Source organism: Bufo bufo, chromosome 1 (genome assembly GCF_905171765.1).
Source record: "Bufo bufo chromosome 1, aBufBuf1.1, whole genome shotgun sequence".
Classification (NCBI taxonomy): Eukaryota; Metazoa; Chordata; class Amphibia; order Anura; family Bufonidae; genus Bufo; species Bufo bufo.
The window spans coordinates 696,500,284-696,515,725 of NC_053389.1; the positions used below are offsets into that span (position 1 = coordinate 696,500,284).

Here is a 15,442-nt window from a genome sequence, read left to right on the forward strand (position 1 = left end):
CTAGTGGGAAAGTACCCTAACACCGGAAAGACTGATCCGGCATTTCAATGCATTTTTCTGACTGATCAAGCATTTTTAAGACTGATCAGTCTTACAAATGCCATCAGTTGGCATAAGTTTGCCGGATCACTCTGCCTAAGACTGAGCTGTGATACCAAGCACAGCCACTATACAATGTATGGCGCTGTGCTTGGCGAGCTGTGAGAAGGCAGTGGTGCGGACAGGAACAGCTGATCGACGGGGGTCCAAGGTGTCAGACCCCCACCGTTCAGATACGGATGACCTACCCAGAGGATAGGTCTGGAAAGCCCTTTTAACCATTTTAATGTGCCCCTTGTTATAAATGTAACGCATCCTCCAGCAGCACAGGGAATATCAAGTCTTGATAAATTTCACCGTGTTCCTTGAGGAGATGCTTACCAAGACCCCAGGGAAGAATACCAAGGGGCACATTTACCAATGCACTCCCCCCTGAGAGGTCACGGTGTATAGCTTGCTGACACTTTTCCCGCATTTTCAGAACTGTCAGAAAATAGGGATGTGACATTCCAGTCAGAGTGTGCGACCACGTTAGAAAACGGTTTCTGTAGAGAAAAGTGATGCGAGCTCTCACGTGCACACTGGCTCACATCAGTATATTGCCATTTTCCAGTCAATGTGTGATGTCTTGCGGAATATGCAATGATATAACCACATACTGATGTGCCACTTGGCGGTGCAATACAATTGTGCCCAAACCTGGTGGACACAAATGTAAGGGTCCATTTACACGGACTGATCATCTGTCACATTATGGGGAAGAGAGTTCATCCGGTGATCGTGTTGTTCCACCCACACAGAAAATTATGTCAGTGTAACGCAGTAAATTTCAGGACTCTAAAAGGCCTCTTTCACACAAGCGTGACAGATTGGCTCCGGATGCGTTCAGGGTGCGTTCAGTAACGCACCATTTTGCAAGCAAGTTCAGTCAGTTTTGTCTTCAACTGCGTTCAGTTTTTTCCGCGTGGGTGCAATGCGTTTTTCACGCGCGTGATAAAAAGCTGGAGGTTTACAAACAACATCTCTTAGCAACCGTCAGTGAAAAACGCATTGCATCCGCACCTGCTTCCAGATGCAATGCGTTTTTCACTGAAGCCCCATTCACTTCTATGGGGCCAGGGCTGCGTGAAAAACGCAGAATATAGAACATTCTGCATTTTTCACGTAACGCAGAATTGATGCGTGAAAAAAACCAAAAAAAAAAAACGCTCATGTACACATACCCATTGAAATGAATGGGTCAGGATTCAGTGCGGGTGATATGCATTCACGTCACGCATTGCACCCGCGTGGAAAACTCACTCGTGTGAAAGGGGCCTATGGGTTACACAGCATTATAAATCCATGTAAGGGCTCATGCACACGACTGCTTTTTTGTGGGTCGCACGGACAGTGCACCGTGTGCTGTCTGCATCTGTGTCCGTTTCGCAGTCTGGCAAAAAAATAATAATGCAAAACACACACTCCCAGTATCCGTGTTTTATGGGTCTGACACACGGCTATATTACTGAATCTGAAATGGAAGCGAGAGCACGAAGTGAAAGACATACATCCTGTGTGGTGACATTCTGCTCCTCCACCTGCAAGAACAATGAGAAAACCCAAATTGTAGCTCGGGGCCAAGGGGTTTGAGTGCATTTCTTTAGATTTGACACCTCTGACACCACCAGCAATTTGTGTGCTAACAAACACGTCCCGGTGAATACGTCACATTCGTCTTACTGCACAAAACCTCCAGAAACACTTCTGACATCTGTCAATGGCTGCGTCAGGATCTGACATCAGAGAGGAATCAGCAGTAAGAAGCTGCGGCGGACATCCTGAAATAAGGTACTACGATTTGCATTCAGCCATTTCTTAGCTAACAACTTATACGCCCACCCATTCAACTTTGTAGGGGCTGCTAACCAGCTTTTTCATGCCCCTGAAATTTGTTAAAGGGGTTATCCGAATTAAAAGAAAAAATTAAAGGCAGAGACGGTACCAAAAAAAAAGAAAAGTAAGTTAGACTAGCCATCTCCTCTCCAGAGGGCTTTGTTTCCATGCCTGCAGCGGGTGACGTGCCCTTTACCACTTGTGCAGCCAATCACCAGCATCAGCGGCCTCATCCTGTATACCACTGAGACCATTATACGGGCACGTCAAAAACATCACGTCATGGCTAGGGATGAGCGAATCGACTTTAAATGAAACATCCGAAGTAAATTTGCATAAAACTTTGTTCCAGCAAGCGCTCCGTACAGTATTAGAATGTATTGGCTCTGATGTATTGGAACCGAAGTTCGTGAAATGGTCAAACTTGCAGCTCAGCACCATTAAAGTCAATGGGACAGCGCTGCAGTTCTGTGTCCAACCTGTGGACAGGAGTAGGGGTGTTTTTAGAAGAAAGCAGCCATGTTTTTCTAGTCTCAGACAACCCCTTTAAGTTTTGCAGGGGAGATTTAGCACAGGACGCCCGGATGAAAACACACTTGGGGCTCGTCACAACTTCGATACTGGTTGCGACCCAACTTTCCCACACACCGTAATCTAGGAAATCAAGAGATTAGATCTGGATTTTCTTAGAACACGGAAAACGATCACAGCGAGAAAGGGAAGCACAAGCAACGCTCAGCCTGCCAGAACCATGCACACGACTGTATGCATTTTGCGGTCGGAAAGAAAAACGGATGACAGCCATATGACGTCGGTGTTGCATCCGTTTTTTTTTTTTTGATGATCCATTGTAACAATGCCCGTTTTTGTCCACAAAATGGACATGTTCTATTCTTTTGGCGGAACAGATATGCGGACACGGAATGCACACAGAACCATTTACGTTTTTTTTTTTCCAAGCCCCATTGAAATGAATGGTTCCGCATACGGACTGGAAACGGACGATGAGCACACGTGTGCATGAGCCCTTAGGAGAGCGGCCAGAATGGTGATGGCGACAGCCGAGTCCCGTTTCCTCTCATTCTCCCACAGTTTGGGGACTGGTCCACTGCCAGAATTCCTACAGTCATAGCCCAAGCATGAGCACTATGTGCTGAGCCATGTACGAGGTCCCAAGAAATGCTCAGGGAGTTTCCTCCTCGCCTCATGTAGAGAGCTGTGCATGGCACTCACTCGGAACCCCATGCACTGTGGACCTAATAGCCATCACCCTGTGCACTCTGCAAACTACAGGAGAGCAGCTGGCAGGCACGGCAATGGTTAAGTATGGTCCAGGTGACCTCTGCACAGCCGGGTCACCACATCTCGTCTGCCTCACATCCCACCATCCCCCACAGCCCCGGGGCCGCTTACCTCCTGCTTAGGCAGCAACAAGTGTGACCAGGGAGCCGGGCATTCCTCGGCAGGGCTCCGGGCTGCTCCTCACAGCACAACCAGACACATGCTGCACGGGGCGAGGCTGCTGGCCGGGAGCTCCGGTGTCCGCGGAGAGGGAGCACACAATGGACACTCCACCACTTGCTACTCTGTATCACTTTCCGCTCCCACCGCTGTCCCGGACTGCACAGCGCCCCCACTGCGCATGTGCGGCTACTACAAGCCTGCCAGTCCCGGCCGTCCGCCGCGCGCTGATTGGCCGCCGCCCCTGTCAATCACGCGCGGTGCTGCTCGGCAGGAGGAGAGCGGCTCGGGAAGTTCTGGCTGAAGTTGTCAGTGGGAGCTTTCATGGAAAAGTTGTCGGTGGATGGGACACAACATCACTGACTACACCGGGGGGAGGGCTGCGTCTGGTGTGTGGAGGAGTTCTTCTATATTGTGCACTGACATCGCTAGTATGCGGCTCATCTCTTGTTTTAGGCTGGGTTCACACCTGAGCGTTTTACAGCGCTGTAAAACGCTCAACAGGCAAAAAACAATGTTTCCCTATGGGCATGGTTCTCACCTGAGCGTTTTACAGCGCGTATGAACGTGCTGTAAAACGCCCTACGCCCCAAGAAGTACAGGATCTTCTTTGGGGCGTATTGTCGCGCGTAACACCTCTGTTTTTTATTGTACGCCTCTGTGGTCAATAGCAAGAACGCGCGTACGACGTGCGTTTCCAAAATACAAAAACGCCCCAAAATACGTCTCAAAATTCGCCCCTTGGGGTTATTTTCTACCAGTTTATAACACTTTTGTGGTGGTTTTCCCTGCATTTTCACACACACTGGGCGAGATTTATCTAAAATGGTGTAAGGGTAGCTGCCCATAGCAACCAATCAGATTCCATTGTTTCCTTTGGAAAATGAAAGGATCAATCTGGTTGCTATGGGCAACTGAGCCAGGTTTTTGTTTACTTTACACTAGTTTTGATAACTGGTGTAAAGTGAAATGGCTTAGTTGCCCGTAGCAACCAGATTGATCCTTTCATTTTCCAAAGGAACTCTGAACAATGAGAGGTGTCATCTGAATGGTTGCTATGGGCAACTAAGCCCGTTTTATTTGACACCAGCTTGATAAGAATAGGACATGTTCCATCGTTTTGAAGGACCTTGTGTGCTGTCCGCATCTTTTGTGGCCCGATTGAAATGAATGGGTCCACATCCGATCTGCAAAAAAATGCGGACAAAAAACAAGTGCTCCAACAAGCTGTGTTTTTGGGGGAAAAAAAGACAAAAATGCAGCCGTGCATGCTGCAATTGACAAGGACGAACAAAAAAAACATTGAAAGTGAAAAAAATGCTGCTAATACAACGTGCTTCTGTGGTGTAACCCCGACCATGGCAAATCAATGGGTACGTGTGCTGTCCGTATTCTCCTCTGAATAAGGCCTTATTCACACAAATGTATTTTTTTGTCTGTTCCGTTTTTGTTTTTCTTTTGCGGCCCGTGTGCGGATTCATTCACTTCAATGGGGCCGCAAAAAAATGGAAATGACTGTGTGCATTCTGTTTCCGTAGGTCCGTATTTCTGTTCCGCAAAGAAATAGAACATGTCCTATTCTTGTCCGCATTACGGCCAGCTGTTCCGTTCCGCAAAATACGGAATGCATGCGGCCAATATCCGTGTTTTGCAGAAATTGCAGATCCACAGAACACAGATAACTACCATGTGAGTTCTGCATTCTGTGGATCGCTATGTCCTGCGTTCTGGTAGAACTGCCTATTGTCCGCAAAATGTTTTATGCGAGACAGCAGAACGGACATACGGATGAGGACAGCACACAGGGTTCTGTCCGCATCTTTTGCAGCCCCATTGAAATGAGTGTCTCTGTATCCAATCCGCAAAAAAATGCAGATCGGATATGGACCAAAACTGCGACCAAGTGCATGAGCCGTGAGGCCAAACACTGACGTGAATAAGGCCTTAGGCCTCATGCACACGACCGGCGACCGTATATATATTTTAAGGTAAAAAATACGGATGATGTCCGTGTGCATTCTGTATTTTGCGGAACGGAACACTGGCCCCTAATAGAACAGTACTATCCTTGTCCGTAATGCGGACAATAATAGGACATGTTCTATTTTATAACAGAATGCACACGGAGTAACTTCCGTTTTTTTTGAGGACCCATTGAAATTAATGGCTCCATATACGGTCCATAAAAAAAACTGAACAGACACGGAAAGAATATACGTTCGTGTGCATGAGACCTTATGTGGTGTTTTCTTTCAGCAAAGATAAAAAAAAAAAAAAAACATTTCAAATGAGCACAAAAAGCCACGTAAAAACTGCACAAAAAAAGCCTACACATAGTGCGGATTTATGTGGGGCGTTTTTGTGCGGTTTTGTTATTTCTTGCATATTTTCTGCACACAAATCCGCGCCATGTGCAGCCTCCCTAAGGCTAACTGTACACAGGTGCAGTTTTACAAATAGGAAACCCACACAGATTTCCGTGCAGATTTCTGGGCATTTCCGCACCAAAAAACTCATTAGGACTCATGCACACAAACGTATTTTCTTTCTGTGTCCGTTCCGGTTTTTTTGCGGACCGTATGCGGAACCCTTCACTTCAATGGGTCTGCAAAAAAAACGGAAGTTACTCCGTGTGCATACCGTTTCCGTATGTCCGTATTTCCGTTCCGCAAAAAAATAGAACATGTCCTATTATTGTCCGCATTACGGACAAGGATAGGACTGTTCTATTAAGGGCCAGCTGTTCCGTTCCGCAAAATACGGAATGCACACGGACGTCATCCGTGTTTTTTGCGGACCGCAAAATACATACTGTCGTGTGCATGAGCCCTTACTTGCAGTTTTTCCAGTTTTTATGCGATTTTGCAGCAGTTCTCATCTTTGCTTTGCAAGGGGTGAATTTCACACTAAAATTTGTACAAACAATTGTATTTCAAAATCTGCATGGCGGGTCGATTTCCACATGCAAGAAAAAAGCTAAGTGTACATGATTGTCTAAACTCCTTCACTATTGTATTACGGTAGTCTATGGTGTGCTGCCACACGTTCATTTTCCTGATGCGTTTTTGGAAGCCAAAATCAGGAAAAAATCATAAAAGGAAAGCATAAAGGACAGATACAACTTCTCTTTTTTAATTCATTCCTGGTGTTGGCTTCCAAAACTGCACCACGAGAGCTGACCTATCCTAAAGAAAGAAGTACTGAACAATCCCTTTAGGCTACATTCACACTTCAGTATTTTTCTATAATCCGATTTTCTGTCCGTTTTTTGCGGATCCGTTGTTCCTGAAAATGTTTCCGTATGTCATCCGTATGTCATCCGTTTTTTGCGGATCCGCAAAAAACGGAAACATGTATAAATTTCAATAAGCAAATAAAGTTGTTTGGATTTCTTTAAAAAAATAAATAAAAAAAAATTAAAATGTAATTTCCAGGAACGGATTCCGTATAAAACGGATGACATACGGAATGACATCCGTATGTCATCCGTTTTTTGCGGATCCATTGACTTTGAATTTTTCAGGAAAAGAATAGGACATGTTTTATATTTAAACGGACATGCGGAACGGAACAAAGGAAACGGACAGCACACATTGTGCTGTCCGTTTTTTTCCAGGACCCATTGAAAATGAATGGGTCCAGATCTGGTCCAGATCTGTTCCAGAAAAAACGGAACAGATCAGGAAAGAAAAAACGGATGTGTGAATGGACCCTTAAAGTGAGTCTGTCAGCAGTTTTGACCCCTCAAAACTGCTGGCAGTGCTAGACAGGTAGCATGTAGATCAGTTTAAAAATGCACCTATGTTTCTGGTCATACTAATTCCACGGGCGAGAAAACGTTTTTTAATCTTCCTTGCACTACCATCCAAAGTGTCTTCTGGGCGTTACCTAACTGTGAAGTGTCCTGGGCTCCCTAACCCCCCCCCCCCCTGGTGAAGGTTCTAGTGTCCACAGAGGAGACAGCTAGAGCCATCACGGGAGAGCAGAGGGGTGAGGTTAGGCAGCATTCAGGATAGGATACAATGAAACTTATCCTCAAGATAGGTCATCAATATGAGATCTGTGGGGGTCTGACTGCTGGCATCCCCACAGATCAGCTGTTTGAGGAAGCCGAAGCTCCAGTGAGCCCCATGGCGTCCTCACAGTTTACCAAGCACAGAACCATCCATTTGGTAGCTGCTTTTTTTGGTATCGCAGCTCGCCCAATTCACTTAAACGGGACTGAGCTGCGCCAAAGCCACGTGACTGATGAACGGGACATCACCGGCCTATAAAGAGGCCCTAAGCGCTCAAGGAGGGCCATGGCCTCTTCGTGATCGGCGGCAGTCCCAGGAGTAAGACTTCCACTGATCTAATATTGATGACCTATCCTGAAGACAGGCCATCAATATGTAAATCCCAGAAAGTACCTTAAAGACAACCTGTCACATGTCTGTTTTATTAGCTTCATGCATTCCCCACGTACTAACAATTCTGGAGCATCTATTATTATGTCTGCATGTCTTCCCATTCCTCTATTATTTCTACTAGAAGTTATGAATGAAATGCTAGCAGTCTGCAGTAAGGGTACAAAGGGGAGGTAACCAGTTAGGGGTGTGTCCCTGCACAGACTGAAAATGGCAGCACTGATTGGATAGAGTGAGTCTGTGCAGGTACACACCCCCAACTTGTTACCCCCCTCTGTACCCTTACTCAGGGCCAGCGTCATAACCCGGCATCCCCGGGCAAGTGCCGGGGCCCAATGCTCCTGGGGGGGCCCACTGAGCTGCTATGAGCACTTCCATCAATACAGATGGGAGCTCTCACTGCTGTCATTTCACATACGCAGTACCCCTCTGGTGGGCCCTCTGAGCTGCAGAGACTCAGGACACGCCCCCTCTACACAGGACACGCCCCCTCTACACAGGACACACGCTGCCTGAGGAGACTGGAGAGAGACCGCACGGCTGGAGCTGGAGCAGAGAAGTGTGGAGACAGTCTGTGAGTCTGCACTGTGACTGTCTCTTCTCTGTGGGACAGAAGGAAAGGGGGGGACACTGCTGCTTCATTCTATTTAGTTGTGTTACTGTTTTATTAAGCTGATTGTCTCCATGACACCTGCCCCCCCCCCCCCCCCATATCCTGTCCTATATCACCCTTATGGAGCCCCTGCTGTCTCCTTTCCTCCCTCATGTATCCAGGGCTCCTGTCCCACCCTCCTGTCTCCTATTGCTGCCCTGCACAGACCTCCTGCCACTACTTGTATGAATCCCCCTCAGAGCCCCTTCAACCTACTTGCTGTGTCCACCCCTCCTGTCCATCCAGGGCCCCGGGCCCCTGTCTCACTCCTCTGCCTCTCATTATGGTGGCATCTGAACCGCATTCACCATAAGGACCTTCTAACATCACAGGGTCATGTGACTGTGCCCCCCACCCCGTACTGTGCCCCTTTATACCCTGCATTGTGCCCTCTTACCACACTCTGTGCAGTGCCCATAGTCATTCCCTGTACTGTGCCCTCTTATACCCTTTTATCCGGTCACTGTATGGCGGTGTTATCCTTGTATGGCGGTGTTATCACTATATGGCGGTGTTATCACTATATGGCGGTGTTATCACTATATGGCGGTGGTATCCAATAACTGGATGGCCATAACTGTATCCCTTTCTGCCCACACCACTTTTTTTAGACCTGGCATGAGCGGGAAAAGATACAGATTGCGGTGTTAAGGACCTTTGCGCCACATCTGTGTCAGAAATACGCCTAATATAGACGTATTTCTATATAATAAATGAGCCCCTAATCGTATGATTATTCGGGGGGTGGGGATAATATCTTTATATTATATAGACTCTAGTGCATTATGCTGTACCCTGTATTTTCCAGTAGAAAATGATCCTTGGAAAGCACAGTCCTCATCCCTGACCACCAGGTAGTGCTCTGTCAGTACATGGCGGCCTCCCCTCTCCGCCACGCTGCTCCGCTGTGTACTGGGGCTTATTCTGACACTAGGGCTGGGTTCACATCACATTTTTGCCATCCATTTAATGCATACTGAAAATGTATGCATTGACAGATGCCTCAGACTGATGCCGTACAGTGGCGTCCGTTCACCATTCAGTTCCATGGTAAAAAAACATATACGTTAACGTATGCATTTTTTACTTGACTCTGCAGGATACAAAAACGTGGAGTGCAGCACATGTGTATACATCAAACCGATAGGAAAAACGTAATGTGAACACACATTGGGGGGGAGGGGGGCGTACTAAATTTCGCTGTGGGGCCCAGTCAGTTCTAGCTCCATCACTGCACATCTCCTTCTCTCCTCCAGGCCTGGCTCACTGCTGCAGCGGAGGAGAGAAGGAGCGCAGGGAGCTGCGGTTAGTGAATGACAGGACCACCAGCTCCCCTGCAATGATAGGTATGTGAGGGGGCCACTGGGGGGTCATTCATCACACTGTGAGGGCCCCTTACACAGTATAATGACTCCCAGTGCCCCCCATTTAGTATAATGATCCCCATTGACCCTCCATTTAGCATAATGACCACCAGATCCCTCATTAAATATAATAACCCCTCGTGCCCCCTCCATACAGTATAACCCCCAGTGTGGGGGCGACTGGGGGTCATTATTCTGAATGGAGGGTCACTGTGGGGTCATTATACTGTGAGGGCCCTTTACATAGTATAATGACCCCCAGTGTCCCCCATTTAGTATAATGATCACCAATGACCCTCCATTCAGTATAATGACCCCCAGAGCCCCCTCCATACAGTATTCCCCCCGTGTGGGGGCTACTGGGGGTCATTCAGGGCCGGCTCCAGGTTCATGTGAGGAGCTGGGAGCTGCGGTTAGTGAATGACAGGACCACCAGCTCCCCTGCAATGATAGGTATGTGAGGGGGCCACTGGGGGGTCATTCATCACACTGTGAGGGTCCCTTACACAGTATAATGACTCCCAGTGCCCCCCATTTAGTATAATGATCCCCATTGACCCTCCATTTAGCATAATGACCACCAGAGCCCCCATTAAATATAATAACCCCTCGTGCCCCCTCCATACAGTATAACCCCCAGTGTGGGGGCGACTGGGGGTCATTATTCTGAATGGAGGGCCACTGTGGGGTCATTATACTGTGAGGGCCCTTTACATAGTATAATGACCCCCAGTGTCCCCCATTTAGTAATGATCACCAATGACCCTCCATTCAGTATAAATACCCCCAGAGCCCCCTCCATACAGTATTTCCCCTAGTGTGGGGGCTACTGGGGGTCATTATTCTAAATGGGGGCGACTGGGGGTTATTATTCTGAATGCAGGGCCACAGGTGGTCATTATACAGTGGGGGGGGGGAATTAGGGGTTCATTATACTGTATAGGGGCCACTGGGGGTCATTATACCGTGTAGGAGCCACAGGGGGACATGTCAATGTAAAAAAATGCCTCATGGGGGCCCACTGGGATTTATCGCCCAAGGGCCCACATGAACCTGGAGCCGGCCCTGCCCTTACTGCAGACTGCTAGTAATTCATTCATAACTTCTAGTAGAAATAATACAGGATTGGCACAACATAGAGCCATAAGGGTAGATGTCCCAGAATTGTTATTACATGGGGAATGCATGAAGCTATTAAAACAGGCATGTCAGGAGCGGTGAAAGGTCCTCTTTAAATTAAGAAGATCCTCACATTCCCCCACCAGACTAGGAGGGTCATTACTGCCCATGTGCCTAATGTTTACCTTTCATGTCACAGTTCACCATGATTTTTCCAGTGGCACCATCCATCTAGCTCTACAATAATTATTATTATTTTTTATTGTTGATCCTTTTTTTTTTTTCATTTACATTCCATCGCTCTTTAGAGCTTAAATCTAATGTGATATAAGATACCGTGTTTGTCAAGGCGCCATAAATGTTGGCCAAACCTGATTTCAGTGGGATTGGCTGACAATCTACCATGTGCCCCGGGACAACAGACATTGGGCGTGTTCGATTTCCACATGTCTGATCCTTTGTTTCTCCTGGAATTGAGGCTTGTCAGGTGTCTGCCAGCAGTGTACCTGGCAACCTATTTAAATACACACTTGGCTAATCTGTGCAATGCAGTCAGAAGAGGTAGCTGTCAAATATCAGCCTTGTTACATAATCAGGGCTGGGCCTAGTTTGATATGATAAGGGCAGAAGCACTGCTGCTTCCTCTATATCTATCTTCTCTATTGGGAATAGGACTATTCTTGTTATGTCGGCACCACCAGACCCATAGATTCATGATCCACCCTCCATCTGCCATTCTATAGCACCACAAAAAGACAGTGCCCAAGGATAAAACACCTTAAAGGGGTTATCTGGAGCCCAAACATTCCCGAACACTGCTTTTAAAATGTAAAATAAAAGAACTTTTTTAATAGTTATCACATAGAGTGCATAGATTGTCCGAATCCAGCTGGGGTCACGTGGTCCCGAAAGTCACAACTAGTGATGAGCAAAGTATTAAAAAATTCAATTCGGCTGCCTCCACGAATCTTACAAGAAAAAAATTTGCTTTGTGACGAATTACTTCATCATGAAGTGCATTTCTTTGTAAGTAGCGGGTACAATGGCGATTGCGCTGCCCCCGTCATTGTACCCCTCAGATGCCACGTTCATAGCTGATCGCAGCATCTGACATTAATATTACAGTGTAACATTAAAAAATAAATAAAATAAACATACAGTTGCAAGAAAAAGTATGTGAACCCTTGGATTTAACCCCTTCAGGACACAGCCTTATTTCACCTTAAGGACCAGGCCATTTTTTGCAAATCTGACCAGTGTCACTTTAAGTGGTGATAACTTTAAAACGCTTTGACTTATCCAGGCCATTCTGAGATTGTTTTTTCCGTCACATATTGTACTTCATGACACTGGTAAAATGAAGTAAAAAAAATAAATTTTGTAAAAAAATTGCAAATTTCCAAGTTTCAATTTCTCTTCTTCTATAATACATAGTAATACCTCCAAAAATAGTTATTACTTTACATTCCTCATATGTCTACTTCATGTTTGGATCATTTTGGGAATGATATTTTATTTTTTGGGGCTGTTACAAGGCTTAGAAGTTTAGAAGCAAATCTTGAAATTTTTCAGAAAATTTCAGAAACCCAGTTTTTAGGGACCAGTTCAGGTCTGAAGTCACTTTGCAAAACTTACATAATAGAAACCACCCAAAAATGACCCCATTCTATAAACTACACCCCTCAAGGTATTTAAAACTGATTTTACAAACTTTGTTAACCCTTTAGGTGTTCCACAAGAATTAATGGAAAATAGAGATACAATTTCAAAATGTAACTTTTTTGGCAGATTTTCCATTTTAATAATTTTTTTCCAGTTACAAAGCAAGGGTTAACAGCCAAACCAAACTCAATATTTATGGCCCTGATTCTGTAGTTTACAGAAACACCTCATATGTGGTCGTAAACTGCTGTACAAGCACACGGCAGGGCGCAGAAGGAAAGGAATGCCATACGGTTTTTGGAAGGCAGATTTTGCTGGACTGTTTTTGTTTACACCATGTCCCATTTGAAGCCCCGTTGATGCACCCCTAGAGTAGAAACTCCATAAAAGTGACCCCATCTAAGAAACTACACCCCTCAAGGTATTCAAAACAGATTTTACAAACGTCGTTAACCCTTTAGGCTACTTTCACACTAGCGTTCGGGTGTCCGCTCGTGCGCTCCGTTTGAAGGGGCTCACGAGCGGCCCCGAACGCATCCGTCTGGCCCTAATGCATTCTCAGTGGAGGCGGATCCACTGAGAATGCATCCGCCTGCCAGCGCTCAGCCTCCGCTCCGCTCAGTGAGCGGACACCTGAACGCTGCTTGCAGCGTTCGGGTGTCCGCCTGGCCGTGCGGAGGCGAGCGGATCCGTCCAGACTTACAATGTAAGTCAATGGGGACGGATCCGCTTGAAGATGACACCATATGGCTCAATCTTCAAGCGGATCCGTTCCCCATTGACTTTCAATGTAAAGTCTGAACGGATCCGCTCAGGCTACTTTCAGACTTAGAAAATTTTCTAAGTAATAATGCAGACGGATCCGTTCTGAACGGATGCAAACGTCTGCATTATCGGAGCGGATCCGTCTGATGAAACATCAGACGGATCCGCTCCGAACGCTAGTGTGAAAGTAGCCTTAGGTGTTCCACAAGAGTTATTGGCAAATGGAGATGAAATTTCAGAATTTAAATTTTGTTGGCAAATTTTCCATTTTGATCCATTTTTCCCAGTAACAAAGCAAGGGTTAACAGCCAAATAAAACTCAATATTTATGGCCCTGATTCTGTAGTTTACAGAAACACCCCATATGTGGTCATGAACTGCTGTACGGGCACACGGCAGGGCGCAGAAGGAAAGGAATGCCATACGGTTTTTGGAAGGCAGATTTTGCTGGACTGTTTTTTTTGACACCATGTCCCATTTGAAGCCGCCCTGATGCACCCCTAGAGTAGAAACTCCAAAAAAGTGACCCCATTTTAGAAACTACGGGATAGGGTGGCAGTATTGTTGGTACTAGTTTAGGGTACATATGATTTTTGGTTGCTCTATATTACACTTTTTGTGAGGCAAGGTAACAAGAAATAGCCGTTCTGGCACCGTTTTTATTTTTTTTGTTATTTACAACATTCATCTGACAGGTTAGATCATGTGATATTTTTATAGATCAGGTTGTCATGGACGCGGTGATACCTAATATGTATACAATTTTTTTATTTATGTAAGTTTTACACAATGATGAGTAACTAATTACGGACGCGGAGATACCTAATATGTATACTTTTTTTTTATTTATGTAAGTTTTCCACAATGATTTTATTTTTGAAGCAAAAAAAATCATGTTTTAGTGTTTCCATAGTCTGAGAGTCATAATTTTTTCAGTTTTTGAGCGATTACCTTGGGTAGGGTATGATTTTTGCGGGATGAGATGACGGTTTTATTTGCACTATTATGGGGTGCGTGTGACTTTTTGATCGCTTGCTATTACACTTTTTGTGATGTAAGGTGACAAAAAATTGTTTATTTAGCATTTTTTATTTTTTATTTTTACGGTGTTCACCTGAGGGGTTAGGTCATGTCATTTTATTTATGTAAGTTTTACACAATAATATCATTTTTGAAACAAAAAAAAAATCATGTTTTAGTGTCTCCATATTCTGAGAGCGATAGTTTTTTCAGTTTTTCGGCGATTATCTTAGGTAGGGTCTCATTTTTTGCGGGATGAGATGACGGTTTGATTGGCACTATATTGGGGTGCATATGACTTTTTGATCGCTTGCTATTACACTTTTTGTGATGTAAGGTGACAAAAAATTGTTTATTTAGCACAGTTTTTATTTTTACGGTGTTCATCTGAGGGGTTAGTTCATGTGATATTTTTATAGAGCCGGTCGATACGAACGTGGCGATACCTAATATGTATACTTTTTTTATTTATGTAAGTTTTACACAATAACAGCTTTTTTAAACAAAAAAAATGATGTTTTAGTGTCTCCATATTCTGAGCCATAGTTTTTTTATTTTTTGGGAGTTTGTCTCAGATAGGGGCTAATTTTTTGCGGGATGAGGTGACGGTTAGATTGGTACTATTTTAGTGGTCAAACGCCTTTTTGATCGCTTGCTGTTGTACTTTTTGTGATGTAAGGTGACAAAAAAATAGTTTATTTAGCACAGTTTTTATTTTTTACGGTGTTCATCTGAGGGGTTAGGTCATGTGATATGTTTATAAAGCCGGTCGATACGGATGCGGCGATACCTAATATGTATACTTTTTATTTTCCCCCTATATTTTACCATTTTTTTTTAACTTTATTTGGGGAAAATGATGTTTTTGTTTATTTTTACTTGAAACATTAAATTTTTTGGGGGGGGACTTTATTTTTTCAACTTTTTTTTTCATTTATTATTTGTCCCACTTTGGGACTTGAAATTTTGGCGGTCTAATCCTTTACAATGCATTCCAATACTTCTGTATTGGAATGCATTGGCTGTATGAGTAATACTGTGTGTATTACTCATACAGTTTCCGGCCTGTGAGATCAAGG

The 15,442-nt window shown here is 45.0% G+C and overlaps 1 protein-coding gene and 1 long non-coding RNA gene across 5 annotated transcripts in view; one reads left to right on the forward strand and one right to left on the reverse strand.

Annotated features, from left to right (window-relative positions):
* Positions 1-3,541, reverse strand: part of AKAP13 (A-kinase anchoring protein 13) — a 230,781-nt gene extending 227,240 nt beyond the window's left edge. For all 4 annotated transcript variants that reach the window (XM_040414184.1, XM_040414183.1, XM_040414185.1 and 1 more), the window contains exon 1: positions 3,328-3,541. The gene's annotated coding sequence lies outside the window, so the exon portion shown is untranslated. The remainder of the gene's footprint in view (positions 1-3,327) is intronic.
* Positions 1-15,442, forward strand: part of LOC120985959 — a 1,109,413-nt gene that overhangs the window by 664,968 nt on the left and 429,003 nt on the right. The gene's annotated exons all lie outside the window — the stretch shown is intronic.